Raw genomic sequence first — 18,402 nt, forward strand, 5'->3', positions numbered from 1 at the left:
AATGCCTAGCTCATAGGAATGAATGAGGGAATGGCTATAACTTTGATAGCCATTATATAATTACATCTAATATGCTGACATAATACATTTCAGTGCCCAGTGCATCAAATCTTAAGAGCATAATCGCATGATTTGCTTTTACAGCGGTATTCAGAGGGTCAAGGTTTCAAAAGTCTGAGATAGGTATGGCAAGGGCAGTTGGTAACTGAAACATTGAATTTTGGAGCTATCTAATTATTCGAATATCCTCCGTCGGAGTGGCGACCCATCCAGGATCGTGCCCAATATCCTGGGAAACTGCTTCGGCAGCCCTATGCATTTGAAGATGCAAAATGAGTGGTCTTCTCCCATTTATTATGGATGGAGAAACGATGAAAATACCCCCCCTTCCCTCCTTTAAATCACTCAATGTGCACCTCATTGCCCCCCCAACTCCCAACTACATACACACTATGCAACGTAACTTTCTCCCAACAATTTTATACCACATTGCTTAGGAATTCCCTGCATTAAAGTTAAAAAAAATTAACACCGAGGCTAGAGGTAATGGTCCAGCATATTCCAAAATGTCTAACATTCCTGTAAACGATTAAACACTCATAAACATAAGACGGATAGTCATAGGATTAGGTAAGTAGACACTGTATGACAATGGACAGCACTATGAATCATAGTCCCATTATTAAACATTTATAATATGAAAACTCAGCACTGAGACTTGGTGACGGTTGATTAGGCAAACGTCCTCATGCAGTAAAATAAAGAGGGATGGCCTCAGATGGTCGCTTGCGATGACTACGACTACTACAATGGCCAGGCCTGACATTCCACGGAGGTTGATTTAGGCAGACACTGGCCATATGTTCAGGGTGTCGATGATAACTCGCCTACTCTTCACGAAATACAATGTGGAATCTTTAACATACACCAACTGATATGATGCAAGCAGACGGGAAACCTGGTTTAACATCCTTTGAGGATGGTGCCCTGCCTGCGGAGCACCAATCCGTCCCCTGTTGTGTCGGGAATGTACATTGATGTAAGGGATCTGATAGAGATGATCAACATAATGAAGGGAATGGACAAAATAAATGTGGACGTTTTTCAGCAGAGCGGACAGTGACAGGAGCAGGGTCCACATACAGTCATAGAGTAAAGAAGATGATAATTAGGATGGTAGGAAGGCACGAAAGGGGCTTTCACTCAAAAGAGTAGTTAATGTCAGCCTGCTCCCAATTATCAGCAAAGTCATGGAATCCATCATTGCTTCGGATATCAAATCCTTCCTCTTCTCCAATGGCTTGATCTCTGATTATCAATTTGGATTCAGACCAGGTCATTCTACTCTGGACATGTTGCTTCTGCTGTCTCAACAATGGATGGAGGTCCTCAATGCCAAACAGGAAATTAGAGCCGTCTCCCTTGACATATCACGTGCCTTCGATACGGTCTGGCACCCCGCTCTGCTCACCAAACTCTCCTCCTATGGTATTCAGGGAAATCTCCACGCTTGGCTTGCGGACTTCCTCTCTGGTCGTAGTCAACGTGTGGCCCTGAATGGGTTTCTCTCATCTCCCCTCCTGTTCTGGCTGGAGTTCCCCAAGGCAGTGTTCTGGGCCCTGTGTTTTTTCTGATCTTCATCAATGATCTCTCCGACTCTCTGGAAAATCCTCTCTATCTCTTTGCTGATGACTCCACTATCTGCCGCTCCATTCCTCATCCCTCAGATCGGCAGTCTGCAGCCTCCTTACTCTCTGCAGACCTGGACAAAATCACAGACTGGTCAAACAAGTGGAACATGTCTTTCAATCCTGACAAATCTCACACTCTAACGATGTCTCTCCGAAAAGACCGACTGGAGAACCCTCCCATCTACTTTCTCAAAAATCCTCTCCAAGAAGCTCTGTCGCTCAAGCTTTTGGGTCTCTTTGAAATTCCAACTTCTTTCCTGGAAGTCCTTGCAGTGTCCATATGTTTTATACCTCTCCCACCTCCCCCGACGCCATCTCCCTCCCACAGATGTCTCGATGTCCCTGCTCTCAAATGTTGTGTTTGTGTCCTTCCCCCTCTCTCCCCATCTTGTCTACCGCTCCCCTTATTATATGTTTTATGTATCGGTTTGACTTTTTGTGTGATTAATGCTAGCTCTTTCACGAGCCTCGATCTCGTATGCAAAAACAAACAAAAAAAACAATGCATGGACGTCTCTCTGGGAAGGTAGTGGCAGCAAAAACACCAGATATGTTTAAACTGGAATTGTAAGATACTTAAAATATTTGGGGATCCTGTATAGATATGGAAGGACATTAATATTGCCATAACTTGTGACTGGTAACTCATAGCCCATAAGTATGGATCAGTATACATATTTACATCACAAAAGGAGCACACTGACCCCATGGCTTGACATTGATGTTATATGCATTAATTATGCCAATCAGCAGGGCAAAGACAATGTGCTCTTGTGGTAGATGGAACTTGATATGTGCCCTGCTGCCTTGTCAAATTAGGGGGTTCGATTCATATACAGTACGAGCAAAAGTACTGCAATGCGTGTGTTGCCCCGACATGTGTTGCCCTGAAATGTGTGGCCCTGAATGGATTTCTCTCATCTCCCCTTCCTGTTCTGGCTGGAGTTCCCCAAGGCAGTGTTCTGGGCCCTGTGCTTTTTCTGGTCTCCATCAATGATCTCTCCGACTCTCTGGAAAATCCTCTCTATCTCTTTGCTGATGACTCCACTCTCTGCCGCTCCATTCCTCATCCCTCAGATCGGCAGTCTGCAGCCTCCTCACTCTCTGCTGACCTGGACAAAATCACTGACTGGTCAAAAAAGTGGAACATGTCTTTCAATCCTGACAAATCTCACACTCTTACGATGTCTCTCAGAAAAGACCGACAGGACAACCCTCCCATCTACTTTCTCAACAATCCTCTCCAAGAAGTTCTGTCACTCAAGCTTTTGGTTCTCACTATCTGCCATGATCTTTCCTGGGAAAACCACATTTCCAAGCTGGCCTCCAAAGCCAGTCGCCGACTGGGCATCCTCCGTCCTCCGTGCGAAGTCCTTCCTTGGCACACCTGAGCTCCTCACCACATACAAGGCTTTCATCCGCAGCTCAATGGAGTACTGCTCTCCCCTCTGGGCTGGTGCTCCTGCCTCACACCTAGCTCGTCTTCACGCTGTTGAAACCAAAGCTTTCAGAATCATTGGAATCTCCCACGATGACGCTATCTCCGAGGGCCTTTCACTCACTCACCACAGGCAGGTTGGTGGTCTTTCCGTCTTCTACCGACTCCTCTCCGGCCTTGCTCCCCCAGCTCTCTCTGTGCTCTGTCCCCCCAATATTCCTACAGGTCGCACAACATCTGCCTGCAACCCTCTTATGGTTAAACTGCCAAAATCAAGACTCTCTGCTCACCTTCACTCCTTCATTCCTCTTTTCTCCTGCCTCTGGAACAAACTCCCTCACTCCCTTCAATCCCACTCCACCCTCCAGGTCTTTAAAACATCTGTCCAGCACCATCTCTTATCTTCCCCCATCCAAAACCTTGATCTTTTCTACCCCCATTAATTCACCCCAGATCCACTTTTTTGAAATACCGATTTCTTTCCTGGAAATCCGAGCTGTGTCCATGTGTTTTATACCTCCCCCACCCCGCACCCCGCTTCCCATGCCTCCTCCCCCCAAGGCCTCTCCCTCCCATAGATCTCCCGATATCCCTGCTCTCTACTGTTGTACTTGTGTGCTTCCCTCTCTCTCCCCATCTTGTCTCCCGCTCCCTTTATTGTATGTTTTGTGTGTCCGCTTTTTTTGTGATTAATGTTAGCTCTTACACGAGCCTCGATCTTGTATACAAAAAAAGAGAAAAAAATGGAAGTCGCATTGTGACGGGAATATTAAAGGGGGTGGTGAGAGAGGAGGGGGAGCGAGAGGAGAGAGGGGAGAGGGTAAGTTGGGAGGGGAATGGGAAAGTGAGGAGAGGGGAAGAGGAGGAGAGAGGGGAGAGGAGGAGGAGAGAGGGGAGAGGAGGAGGAAAGGGGAGAGGGGGATGAAAGGAGGAAGGGAGGGGGGAGTGGAGCAGGAGGGGAAGGGGGGAGTGGAGCAGGAGGGGAAGGGGGGAGGGCATGGCAGGAAGAAGAGAAGGGGAAGGAGGAGTGGGGGAGGAGGGTAGGGGAAGAGGGGGAGGAGAACAAAAATAGAGGGGTGGGGGGAAAGACAGAGAGGGGTGGAAGAGAGACAGAGAGGAGGAGGGAGGGAGGGGAGAGGAGAAGCAGGAGGGGAGGGGGAGAGAAGGAAGGAAGGGGAGAGGGAGTGGGAGGAGAAGGAGAGGAAGGGGAAGGAGGAAAAAGGGGAGGGTAAGGGGAGAGGGGGGAGGAGAGAGAGATTGAGAGGGGTTGGGGAGATAGAGAGGGGAGGGAGGAGTGCGGGGACAAAAAAAAAAGAGAGAAATGAGGGGTGAAGTTATAAAGAGAATATACGTTATGCCTATTGACTACACACACACACACACACACACACACACACACACACACACACACACACACACACACACACACACACACACACACAGCCAGTCATTATTATAGATAGATATAAACGGATACCGTACGGTGTATACATGTTGGTTGTGATGTCTGTAAAAGAGTCTCATCAAAGGTGAAGGTGTTTTCAGTGTTCGTTCATTCCCTCGACTGAAATAAAGTCGCTGTTCGACTGAATTAATGAGGTGTTGATGTAACATTTGGCATGATGGACTAAATGTCCTGGTCCTGTGGTAAATTCCTTTGTGTACATTATCCTTGTCCATAATCCCCCAAAATTAACTCCCTCAGTCGTCATCAGCAAGTGTTACCTCCTCAAGTGTGGTTGACAGGCTCACTCGAATCCCTTCACACTGAGGCACCTCTTTATTGCACAGTGGTTTGTAGTCACCACCAATATACTAATCCCTCTTCACAGTCACTCGCCTTTCTACACCCGTAGCCATTGTGACCCCTCAGCAAGTTATGTAGGTTCAGATCAGAGGACGAGCAAGACGAGGAGTTTACCTTCGTACAATCGGTCTAAATAATCCCATATTAGCTCCACCGGGTCTCATCCACTCCTGCACGACCATTGCACACTGCACCTCATCTCGTGGTGGCGTTCGTCGTCGTGTTTGGCTGAGGAGATCTCGAATCAACTCCGAGCTTCAGACTTCCCGCGGAATTGAAAATACATTTGGAGGTGCGAGTGGTGTGCGTGTGAATACACCGGAAGGGATAGGATAGGAGGGTGTGAGGAGGGAGGGTATAGCAAGGATGAGAGTATCTGTTATTCTGTAAAGAGGTGTCAGGATGAGAGGCTCTGTAAACGACGAGGAGGGAAGCGTGGTAATGAGTATTAAGGATGACGAGGTGTCAAAATATGTATCGATTAAGGGATTGCGTAAGGAGGAGCGACAATAATCCTCGAAGGAGGTGTAAGGATGAGGAAACGTGATGAGTAGGTGTAAAGACAGGTAATCACAATATGTATGGATGACTGGGCTGTCTAAGGGGGAGGGGTAAGGATAAGGAATTGTGTGATGAGGAAGCATATATAACGACGTATAGATGAAGAGGTGCAAGCATAAAGAGGTGGGATGAGGAAGTATATAACGACGTATAGATGAAGAGGTGCAAGCATAAAGAGTTGTGATGAGGAGGCATATAACGACGTACAGATGAAGCGGTGCAAGGGTAAAGACGTGTGATGAGGAAGCATATAACGACGTATAGATGAAGAGGTGCAAGGATAAAGAGTTGTGATGAGGAAGCATATAACGACGTATAGATGAAGAGGTGCAAGGATAAAGAGGTGTGACGAGCGTATAAAGATGCTTGGATGAATAGGATATAGTTAAAGAGGTGTGATGAGGAAACATAAAAGGCATGTGGATGAAGAGGAGGCGTATAAAGACGTGTGGACGAAAAAGAGGTTGGATGAGGAAATGTGATGAGGTGTGAAGATGTGTGGATGAAAGGGCTGTGTAAGCAGGAAGGTTAAGGATAAACACGTGTAGATGAAGAGGACACATAAGGAAGAGGTGCAAGGATAAAGACGTGTGATGATGAAGTGTATAAAGGCGTGTAGATGAAGAGGACACATAAGGAAGAGGTGCAAGGATAAAGAGGTGTGATGATGAAGTGTATAAAGACGTGTAGATGAAGAGGACACATAAGGAAGAGGTGCAAGGATAAAGAGGTGTGATGAAGCGTATAAAGACGTGTAGATGAAGAGGATACATAAGGAAGAGGTACAAGGATAAAGAGGTGTGATGAGGAAGCGTATAAAGACGTGTGGATGAAGAAGAGGATGGATGAGGAAAAGTGATGAGGTGTGAAGATGTGTGGATGAAAGGGCTGTGTAAGCAGGAAGGTTAACGATGAAGAGGTGTGATGAGGCAGCGTATAAAGACGTGTCGATGAAGAGGACACATAAGGAAGATGTGCAAGGATAAAGAGGTGTGATGAGGAAGCGTATAAAGTCTAAAGACGTGTGGATAAAGATGATGGATGAGGAAATGTGATGAAGTGTGAATGAAAGGTTGTGTAAGGAGGAGGTGTAATTATGAGTTCCGATGTGTGTGTGAAGGCGAAGCTGCGCGATGTAATTTGCTCCTGATGACCCTTATCATGGCCGATCACGGGGCGGCGCTCTCGGCCCTCAACGCGCTCCTCCTGAGTCCAAGCTTTTCCTCAGTTCCTGGAGCGCAGAGATCTGCGAAGGGAGGATCACGTTGTGTCGCTTTCTAGTTTCTACGCTCGAGAGAGAGGCGCCCGCCGGTTTCGATGTGTGGTGCTTTGCGGTGCTTTGTGGTGCGTTGGATACTTTTACTCGTTCTTTCGTGTCGTGTTAAGTGCCAAAGTGATCCCGCGCTCCACACGATCCACGTCACGCCCTTCTCTCTCCCGCTCACACTCTGAGTGCATCCGTCGGACTCTTCTTCTCTTTAGTTCGGTGCGCGCTTCGTGTAGCATTGTGAGCATCATGGCTCCTCCGCACGGTTAGCCCTCCCTGGACCGACCTCTGTCTTCCGCACCCGTCGCTGTTACACCAAGGGTCGGCAACTCCGTCGTAACCTCCTTGATTCCCGTGATCCCGTCTATCCTCGAGGTACGTGCAGCTCATTGGCTTTTTGATCGCGATCTCCGACTTTCTCAAAGTTGTCTCGTGGGGAGTGAAAGTGATCGACGCGAGTTAATGGTGCAGCAAGCTGTGTGTGTGTGCACATGTATGCTCCATTCAAACTCAAAGAGAATTTTCAACGAAGATGTGCACTCATAATCTGGCATCCTTAATGCCGTACCCTTTAGCTTTATCTCGCACCCTTTACCCCGCACCTCTCTACCGGGGACACTTTTACGTGTCCCGCACCGTACCCTTTATCCCGAACCCTTTACCCCGCAACCCTCTACCCCGCAACCCTCTACCCCGCAACCCTCTACCCCGCAACCCTCTACCCCGCAACCCTCTACCCCGCAACCCTCTACCCCGCAACCCTCTACCCCGCAACCCTCTACCCCGCAACCCTCTACCCCGCAACCCTCTACCCCGCAACCCTCTAACTCGCAACCCTCTAACTCGCAACCCTCTAACTCGCAACCCTCTAACTCGCAACCCTCTAACTCGCAACCCTCGACCCCGCAACCCTCGACCCCGCAACCCTCTACCCCGCAACCCTCTACCCCGCAACCCTCTACCCCGCAACCCTCTACCCCGCAACCCTCTACCCCGCAACCCTCTACCCCGCAACCCTCTACCCCGCAACCCTCAACCCCGCAACCCTCTACCCCGCAATCCTCTAATTCGCAACCCTCTAATTCGCAACCCTCTAATTCGCAACCCTCTAATTCGCAACCCTCTAACTCGCAACCCGCTACCCTGCAACCCACTACCCCGCAACCCTCTACCCCGCAAACCTCTACCCCGCAACCCTCTACCCCGCAACCCTCTAATTCGCAACCCTCTACCCCGCAACCCTCTAATTTGCAACCCTCTACACCGCAACCCTCTACCCCGCAACCCTCTACCCCGCAACCCTCTACCCCGCAACCCTCTACCCCGCAACCCTCTACCACGCAACCCTCTACCTCGCAACCCTCTACCTCGCAACCCTCTACCTCGCAACCCTCTAACTCGCAACCCTCTAACTCGCAACCCTCTAACTCGCAACCCTCTAACTCGCAACCCTCTAACTCGCAACCCTCTAACTCGCAACCCTCTAACTCGCAACCCTCTAACTCGCAACCCTCTAACTCGCAACCCTCTAACTCGCAACCCTCTAACTCGCAACCCTCTAACTCGCAACCCTCTAACTCGCAACCCTCTAACTCGCAACCCTCTAACTCGCAACCCTCTAACTCGCAACCCTCTAACTCGCAACCCTCGACCCTGCAACTCTCTACCCCGCAACCCTCTACCCCGCAAACCTCTACCCCGCAACCCTCTACCCCGCAATCCTCTAATTCGCAACCCTCTAATTCGCAACCCTCTAATTCGCAACCCTCTAATTCGCAACCCTCTAATTCGCAACCCTATAATTCGCAACCCGCTACCCCGCAACCCTCTGCCCCGCAACCCTCTACCCCGCAACCCTCTACCCCGCAAACCTCTACCCCGCAACCCTCTAATTCGCAACCCTCTACCCCGCAACCCTCTACCCCACAACCCTCCACCCCGCAACCCTCTACCCCGCAACCCTCTACCCCGCAACCCGCTACCCCGCAACCCTCTACCCCGCAACCCTCTACCCCGCAACCCCTCTACCCCGCAACCCCTCTACCCCGCAACCCCTCTACCCCGCAACCCCTCTACCCCGCAACCCCTCTACCCCGCAACCTCTCTACCCCGCAACCCTCTTTTTTTTTCTTTTTTTTTGGTATACTGAATCGAGGCTCGTGAAAGAGCTAACATTTATTTCACGAACAAAACAACCAGACAAACAAAATATACAAAAAGAGGGAGCGGAAGACAAGATGGGGAGAGAAGGGGAAGCACACAACCACAACATTTGAGAGCAGGGAGAAGTGTGGGAGGGAGAGGGCTTGGGGGGGGGGGGAGGCGGCGTGGGAAGGGGGGGGGGGGGGGGAGAGGTATAAAACACAAGGGGACCGAAATTAGCGGGGGTAGAAAAGATCAAGGTTTTGGATGGGGGAGGATAAGAGATGGTGGTGAAGAGCTGTTTTAAAGACCTGGAGGGTGGAGTGGGATTGAAGAGAGTGAGGGAGTTTGTTCCAGAGGCGGGAGAAAAGAGGAATGAAGGAGTGAAGGTGAGCAGAAAGTCTTGATTTTGGCAGTTTAACCATGAGGGTTGCAGGCAGATCTTGTGCGACCTGTAGGAATATTTGGGGGACAGAGCCCAGAGAGAGCTGGGGGGGCAAGGCCAGAGAGGAGTCGGTAGAAGACGGAAAGACCACCAACCTGCCTGCGGTGAGTGAGTGAAAGGCCCTTGGAGTTAGCTTCATCGCGGGAGATTCCAATGATTCTGAACGCTTTGGTTTCAACAGCGTGAAGACGAGCTAGGTGTGAGGCAGGAGCACCAGACCAGAGGGGAGAGCAGTATTCCATAGAGCTGCGGATGAAAGCCTTGTATGTGGTGAGGAGCTCAGGTGTGCCAAGGAAGGACTTCGCACGACGGAGGATGCCCAGTCGGCGACTGGTTTTGGAGGCCAGATTTGAAATGTGGTTTTCCCAGGAAAGATCATGGCAAATAGTGAGACCCAAAACGTTGAGTGACAGAACTTCTTCAAGAGGATTGTTGAGAAAGTGGATGGGAGGGTTGTCCAGTCGGTCTTTTCGGAGAGACATCGTAAGAGTGTGAGATTTATCAGGATTGAAAGACATGTTCCATTTGGATGCCCAGTCTGTGATTTTGTCCAGGTCTGCAGAGAGTGAGGAGGCTGCAGACTGCCGATCTGAGGGATGAGGAATGGAGCGACAGAGAGTAGAGTCGTCAGCAAAGAGATAGCGAGGATTTTCAAGAGAGTCAGAGAGATCATTGATGAAGACCAGAAAAAGCACAGGGCCCAGAACACTACCTTGGGGAACTCCAGCCTGAACAGGAAGAGGAGATGAGAGAAACCCATTCAGGGCCACACGTTGACTACGACCAGAGAGGAAGTCCGCCAGCCATGTGTGGAGATTTCCATGGATACCAAAGGAGGAGAGTTTGGTGAGCAGAGCAGGGTGCCAGACCATATCGAAGGCACGTGAAATGTCAAGGGAGACAGCTCTAATTTCCTGTTTGGTGTTGAGGACCTCCATCCATTGTTGAGAAAGCAGAAGCAGCATGTCCAGAGTAGAGTGACCAGGTCTGAAACCAAATTGATGATCAGAGATCAAGCCATTGGAGAAGAGGAAAGATTTCATATCTGAAGCAATGATGGATTCCATGACTTTGCTGATAATTGGGAGAAGGCTGATTGGTCTGTAGTTGCTAGGATCTGTTTTTGCACCTTTTTTGTGCAAAGCGGTGATGTTGGCTGATTTCCAAGCAGATGGCAGATGGCCTTGAGCAAAAGAGAGGGTGAAGAGAACAGAAAGAGGGAGTGAAAGAGCGGAAGAACATGATTTTAGGACCCGTGGGCTGATGCCGTCAGGACCAGTTGCAGAATCAGAGTCGAGGGTTAACAGAAACTTTTCCACCTTGTCAGGAGGAAAGGACACAGAGTCCAGGAGCAGCTGGGTACGACTGGGTACGGTGGGTACAGAGAGGGATGGGTTTGGGACACAAGATTTAGAGGCAAACACAGAGTTGAGGCATTCAGCTTTTTCACGTGCGGAGTCAGCCGTTAAGCCGTTTGAGGTGAGGGAAGGGATGGAGGGGGAACAAACACCAGAAACAGATTTGACCAGACGCCACCAGGATTTGGAAGAGGGAGACAGATAAGAGAGTTCGGTGCGGGACAAAGGGTGCCCCTACCCTTTATCCCGCACCCTTTTTCCCGCACCCTTTATTCCGCACCGTCTATCCCGCATCCTCTGTCACGCACCCTCTGTCACGCACCCTCTGTCACGCACCCTCTGTCACGCACCCTCTGTCACGCACCCTCTGTCACGCACCCTCTGTCACGCACCCTCTGTCACGCACCCTCTGTCACGCACCCTCTGTCACGCACCCTCTGTCACGCACCCTCTGTCACGCACCCTCTGTCACGCACCCTCTGTCACGCACCCTCTGTCACGCACCCCTCTGTCCCGCACCCCTCTGTCCCGCACCCCTCTGTCCCGCACCCCTCTAGCCCGCACCCCTCTATCCCGCACCCCTCTATCCCGCACCCCTCTACCCCGCAACCCTCTACCCCGCAACCCTCTACCCCGCAACCCTCTACCCCGCAACCCTCTACCCCGCAACCCTCTACCCCGCAACCCTCTACCTCGCAACCCTCGACCCCGTAACCCTCTACCCCGCAACCCTCTACCCCGCAACCCTCTACCCCGCAACCCTCTACCCCGCAACCCTCTATCCCGCAACCCTCTACCCCGCAACCCTCTACCCCGCAATCCTCTACCCCCCGTAACCCTCTACCCCGCAACCCGCTACCCCGCAACCCTCTACCCTGTACCCCACTACCCAGCAAGCCGCTACCCCGTACCCTGCTACCCCGTGAAAGCTTTAATTAATTTAATTTGCTTTAATTTGAGCTTTAATTTGCAATGAAAAATATTTGAGCCAAAATAAACGCATTTCAAACTAAAAGCATTTATTGTTGGTTACTAAATTATCCCAGGAAGGAGCATAAACCATACAAATGTGTAATAGTGTATGCTTTTTACTAATCACCACCATGTAGTAACTTTTAGCAATAAAAAGCAAGTGTAAGAGAAAGCATGCATGAGTTCAATCAGCAGAGAGTCTGGTTTAAAGTATTATTCATTATTTCCTGTATTTTGAGTAGGTAGCTGGTGGTAGGGCAGATCGCTTAAAAGTGGACATTGCGGCCAAAAAATACGGTATATAGTTAATAGTTCTATAATTCTCCTATAAATTTATGAAAGTAAAAACTGCTTCGTGTTGTTGCTTTAGTTATACATTTCTGGCATATAGATCGTCAGAATATCGACTAAATTCTACTTACGAATGTGAATTTAGGACTTGGATCTGAAGCCCCAACCAAATCATACCAAAGACTATAACTTAGCCGAGGTTTCAGATGTCCATGTACAGTATGTGAGAGGTGTGAGTGGCAGATCCATTAAGAGCCTTAGATCTTTTATGTTAAAAAAAAGATTATATTTTTAATCATCGTGACATTCTATTATTTTTCAAATTTCGACACTGCAGCATTGGTCTCAAAAGATTGAAAACTTTATGAAGGAACATCACCTATCAGGAAATATATATAAATATATATATATATCAGGACCTAAAGCAAACACCAAAAGTAGGAAGATGATGTCTCGACAGTTAAACAGTCTGTAGGAACACTTACTCCAATTCTTGGCCAGTGTAACATCTAGATGGAAACATTATTTGACGTTGTATGAATTTGTATATAAACAGTTTCAAGGTCAAAATGAGAAACAGCAACCTGCAAAACTGCAGGGAGTGATGCAGGATACTTGGGAACAATATTCCACAATCTTGCAATGATTAAACTCATGGCATGAAATGAGGTTTAATGGTTTTCTGTAAAGCAAAGCGCTCATTTTACAAAATACAAGTGTATTGTGCAAACGTGTCCACTTTTTTATTCTGTTTTATTCTGCCCTTAACATATATCTGGATACACGAAGTGTGCGTGTGGGTGTGGGTGTGCGTGCGCATGTGCAGATGTGCCATCAGAATTTTTTTGAGACAGAGTGTACAATATAAATGTTTAATTGTTTATATTAAGCAGGGTTGGCCGGGTGAAGTTTTTGGCAAATGTTGCATGAACCGGCTGGCCGTCTTTCATAAACAATAAGGTTAGGGCAAGAATTTGTAATCTGCCCGTGGTGGCAGCGATAGCTCTCCGCGAAGGACACCGTGGGTCTTTATCGTTCACTAACTAATCAGAAGGGACACCCAGTTTAATGTCCATCCGAGGGACAGCACACTCATTGATGAATCGCCCTGCGTGTGGCAGTTTACAGGTCGGCCGGGATTCAATCCCAGGCTGGACAGCTTAGAGACGAATGTGCGTCTCGGCCATCTAGCTGCCAGCCCATTTATTTAAGGCACAAATAAGCTCATATTTGAAAATTTTATCTCGGCTTGCTCTGCCAGTATTTGTCGTGGAGCATTTGATATGGAACTAAGGCACAAAGTGGTTGCTCCAAATCTTTGTTATTTGACCCAGCTAACATTGTCAACTTCACTATTGAGCTCATCATAGAGATTAAATTGGCCAATTAAATGGGCTAAAGGTTAAACACTGAAAGGCCCATATTAAAGATTCCTTGCACAGTATATCTGTGTTTATATACACGTGTGAAGTATTGGTGACATCTTGTGCATAGTTGAACACTAAGGATTTTTTTCACTTTCAATTTTGCATTATGGTGCAAAGGCAACTTGTTAGTAATGATGGTCATACATTTTAAATATAAATACGGTCTGTGCCACTGTTTGTCTGATAGGATAACACGGAGGTAGAGCACTTACCTGTGAGCTTTCTCGTCTGAGTGCGATCCTCGACACTGATGCGATTGGTGCATCGCAAGCAGGATGGCATTGCATCACAAAGTAAATCACAAAGTAAGTCCTCTCTATCTCTTTGCTGATGACTCCACTCTCTGCCGCTCCATTCCTCATCCCTCAGATCGGCAGTCTGCAGCCTCCTCACTCTCTGCAGACCTGGACAAAATCACAGACTGGGCAAACAAGTGGAACATGTCTTTCAATCCTGACAAATCTCACACTCTTACGATGTCTCTCTGAAAAGACCGACTGGACAACCCTCCCATCCACTTTCTGAATAATCCTCTCCAAGAAGTTCTGTCACTCAAGCTTTTGGGTCTCAATATCTGCCATGATCTTTCCTGTTAAAACCACATTTCAAATCTGGCCTCCAAAGCCAGTCGCCGACTGGGCATCCTCCGTCGTCTGAAGTCCTTCCTTGGCACACCTGAGCTCCTCACCACATATAAGGCTTTCATCCGCAGCCCAATGGAATACTGCTCTCCCCTCTGGGCTGGTGCTCCTGCCTCACACCTAGCTCGGCTTCACGCTGTTGAAACCAAAGCGTTCAGAATCATTGGAATCTCCCGTGATAAAGTTACCTCCGAGGGCGTTTCACTTACTCACCGCAGGCAGGTTGGTGGTCTTTCTGTCTTCTACCGACTCCTCTCCGGCCTTGCTCCTCCAGCTCTCTTTGGGCTCTGTTCCCCAAATATTCCTACAGGTCGCACATGATCTGCCTGCAACCCTCTTATGGCTAAATTGCCAAAATCAAGACTCTCTGCTCACCTTCACTCCTTCATTCCTCTTTTCTCCCACCTCTGGAACAAACTCCCTCACTCTCTTCAATCCCACTCCTCCCTCCAGGTCTTTAAAACAGCTGTTCACCACCATCTCTTATCTTCCCCCATCCAAAACCTTGATCTTTTCTACCCCCGCTTATTTCACCCCAAACCACTTTTTTGAAATCCCAACTTCTTTCCTGGAAGTCCCTGGTGTCCTTGTGTTTATACTTCTCCCACCCCTCCCACGCTGCCTCCCCCCAAGCCCTCTCCCTCCCACACATCTCCCGATGTCCCTGCTCTCAAATGTTGTGTTTATGTGCTTCCCCTTCTCTCCCCATCTTGTCTATCGCTCCCCTTTTTATATACTTTGTTTGGCTGTTTGATTTGTTTGTGTGATAAATGTTAGCTCTTTCACGAGCCTCGATTCTGTATACAAAAGAGAAAAAAAAAGAAAAGTACACCGTCCCTCAGGTGGAGGTTTATCCGGGGTTCCATCTGCTCACATTATTTGCTTGACATTCAGGATCCCACGGTTTGTTTTGTGAAGAGTAACTGAGTTGTTGCGAGCACTCTCAATCAGCCGATCATCCACCATGTCATGATGTGATGTGGCTACAGCAATGACTCCTCTCCAGATCGCTAGGTCAAGTACCATTCTTCTTGCATCTTCTGCAGATAAGCATAGAGGTTCAAATATCCGTTTGATGATTTATTTCCAGCACGTGCGGGGGTGTCCTCCAAGGTGTTTACATTCAGGTGGAGGGGGCATGAAAAAGGAGGTTGCTGTGTCAATTTGTGGATAACGGCAGAGATCATACCATCATAGCTGAGCTTGGTTATCAGAGTGACAAGGCTTATGTGCTCTGCTTGGCAGTTCAGCTCTCACTACATTGGCAATGTGATCTTGCCATCGGATGTGAAGGATTCATCAGAACGCTTTCATATCAAATGCGCTAATGTGGGCATTAACAGTCGCAGTCCGAGTTCAGCTTTCAGAGCCATATGCAAATATCGGTGTTATCAGTGTGCTATCGAGTCTGAGCTTGAGGAGAGTGTTAACCAGCACCGGATTTAGGACTGTGGTGTGGAGGCCCATGGGCAGTTCAGGACTGTGGAGACCCTGGGCAGCGATTGAACGGTCATCCTATGACAATAGTTCTCACTCCCCCTTACCTACTACAATTTGGACCTCTGAGCATAACACAACTTTTTATCATTTAGAACACAAATATGCATCACATCATGATTTTATTGAGTATTTTAGAACATATGGCTGCAGATACAGAAGTAACATATAAACTGAACGAGCTCGACAGATTGGGGTGGGGGAGAGCGGGATGGCAGAATAGGTGCAGTGCCGAAAGCACAAGCCCTTTTGTAACTGCCCAGTCTGCCTTGCATTAAATCAGGCGCTGGTGTTATCCAGGGGTTTCCAGACAGTAAAAAGCACAGATGTCAACGAGTCACTTTAGCCAAGTCCCAAGTCACCGTAGCATTATTTCAATTTGCGTCAAGTCCCACATTTACTTGTATAACTTGAAGTATAAGCTATGAAGGAATTAAGAAACAAGGCTTCATTTATGGCAATGAAAGTTCTGAAAAGATGTTTAACGAGAATTTGTTTTATCTATATCCTGCTTATCCTGCTATCTATATCCTGCTGTTTAACTACATCCACGATAGCACACTGCAGAGTAAAAGTCGTGTTTAACTAGAATTTTTATTTGTCAACATCATAGAGTGGACATTTTTTGCTTTGTTTCTGGCAAAAATAAATTTATGTTAAATTTACTCCTCATATCAAGTGTCCCTACTTGAACATACACTGCCTTCCATACAGCTAAGTATTGGAACGGTTATTATTGCTATGTACTCAAGGAATTTGAATTTGAGATAAATTTTAAAAATGAACATGAGGTAAGAGTACAGAAGATCAGCTTTTATTTATTGGTATTTCTATGCACATATATTTTATCATCGTAGAACAATAGCACTTTTCTATGTTCAGTGCCCTGAATGTTTCTATGTTTCTATGTTCAGTTCAGTACATCCCTGGTGTTGGGCTAGCGGCTAGGGTGCCGGTTTAGGATCCTAGGATCCTGGGTTCGAATCCCGGTCGATCGCTGAATTAACGCCAGGGGGGTTGACTCAGCCTGTCATCCTTCCGAGGTCGGCTAATTGAGTACCAGTTCACTGGTAATTCCCTGTTTGTCGTTAAAGGCGGCAAAAAGGGTTGGCGTCAGGAAGGGCATCCGGCCGTAAAACATTGCTTCAAAAAGGGGACCAAAAAACAACAACAACCACGGTTCCCGAAAAAGGCCAACCCCCGCTTGCGGGGAAAAATGGCCTCTAAAGGTGGTTTTTTAGTGCCCCCATGTTAGGTCAGCATCGGTACTCTAACTGTGACTGCACTGCCCTGATGAATCTGGGCAGCAGGGAAGAATGGGGAAGATTTGGCCCTCGACCTGCATTGGGGATGGGATGGGAGGGGAGGTACAACCACCACGAGGAGGCATACCCGGTCGTTATACAGAATAGTTGTTGTCAATGTTGAAGGAAAGAAGAAGCTCTCCTCACCCATTCAATGGAATTTTGGTCTTATTCCAGCTGACTTTTAGGCCAAGCATGGATGAATGGTGGTATAAATCCTGGAGTGCAGAGATGAGAGAATCAACTGAGTACCACATCATCAGCAAGGTCCAGGTTCGTGTAAGTGTAGTTTTGACCAACACTTACTGCATAGTTGTGGCTACATGGTTGTAGGGTTTTATTCATAACATAGTCCATTGCTGGAAGGAACAATGTTGGAGTGAGACAGTGGCATACACCTCTATTGAATGAAAGCTCACTCCTCACACTAATACAGCTTTCCTAATTGTCATGGAGTGCTTGAAGAACCACATTTAGAGGCCATTTCCCCCCGCAGAGCAGGGGTTGGCCTTTTTGGGCAACGTGGTCACCTTTTTGAAGCAATGTTCTATGGCCGGATGCCCTTCCTGCTGCCAAACCTGTTGGTTGCCTCTTGCGACACACAGGGAATTACCAGTGAACTGGTACTCAATTTGCCGACCTCGGAAGGATGTCAGGTTGAGTCAACCCCCCTGGTGTTAATTCAGCAATGACCAGGATTCGAACCCAGGATCCTAGGATCCCAAGCCGCACCCTAACTTCTAAGCCAACATCAGGCTTTCATTGAGTGCTTCGATCTGGTTAATTATTTTTGTAGAAACTTTGGATGCTTGGAGCAGAAGCCATAGGCAGTCTCTGTTGAGGGAATCAAATGCCTTCTTTATGTCAGCATAGGCTGCAAAGGTTGGTCTGTTGAACTCTCAGCTCTTTTCAGAAATCTAGAGGACGGAAACTATTTGCTCCACTGTTGAGTGCAGGGGGGTGAATCCTGACTGTTGTGGAAAGCATTTCTTGATGAGTGATTTGTGAATTCTGTTCAGTAATATCCTTGCAAAGGCTTTAACATCAACCGATAAAAGGGTGATACCTCTATAGTTGTTGCAGTCAACTTGCGATCCTTTGCTTTTCAAAAATAAGGCTCTGAAGCCACTACCTGTGAACCTTTTGATTTCACAGGAAAGGTGATGAAGTCGAGAGATTGTTCCATTGTCTGCCTTCTAAGCTCGGGCCCTTTTCCACAAATGCCTGGTTTACCATTTTAACGGTATATCCCGTAGAGCATTGCCATCTAGAACAGCATTTGTCTGTCGGTATGTCCCCTCAAATGTGCACCATGCAGAGCATTGCCATCTAGAACAGCATTTGTCTGTCGGTATGTCCCCTCAAATGTGCACCATGCAGAGCTGAGGATCTGGTCACTTGCTTATGTGCATTGCATGCCATTTGGAGTATGCTGCGACCGTATTGGTTTGAGGACGTCAATGGTAAGATGGTGACAGTCAATGGTGAGCGGTACTGCAAGGTCTTACCTTATCTTATTTCATTCTGATCTCGCTCCACTACAGTCTCCAAACCAACTCAG

The 18,402-nt window shown here is 48.0% G+C and overlaps 1 protein-coding gene across 6 annotated transcripts in view; it reads left to right on the forward strand.

The window, feature by feature from the left end:
* The first annotated feature begins 6,728 nt into the window (after positions 1 to 6,728).
* Positions 6,729 to 18,402, forward strand: part of LOC137436543 (plexin-B3) — a 151,455-nt gene continuing 139,781 nt past the window's right edge. The window contains exon 1 of one of the 6 annotated variants that reach the window (XM_078786537.1): positions 6,729 to 7,139. The gene's annotated coding sequence lies outside the window, so the exon portion shown is untranslated. The remainder of the gene's footprint in view (positions 7,140 to 18,402) is intronic. The other 5 variants (XM_078786536.1, XM_078786541.1, XM_078786540.1 and 2 more) reach the window with 5 other exon arrangements.

This window comes from Myxine glutinosa, chromosome 11 (assembly GCF_964187855.1).
Source record: "Myxine glutinosa chromosome 11, kmMyxGlut1.1, whole genome shotgun sequence".
NCBI lineage: Eukaryota > Metazoa > Chordata > Myxini > Myxiniformes > Myxinidae > Myxine > Myxine glutinosa.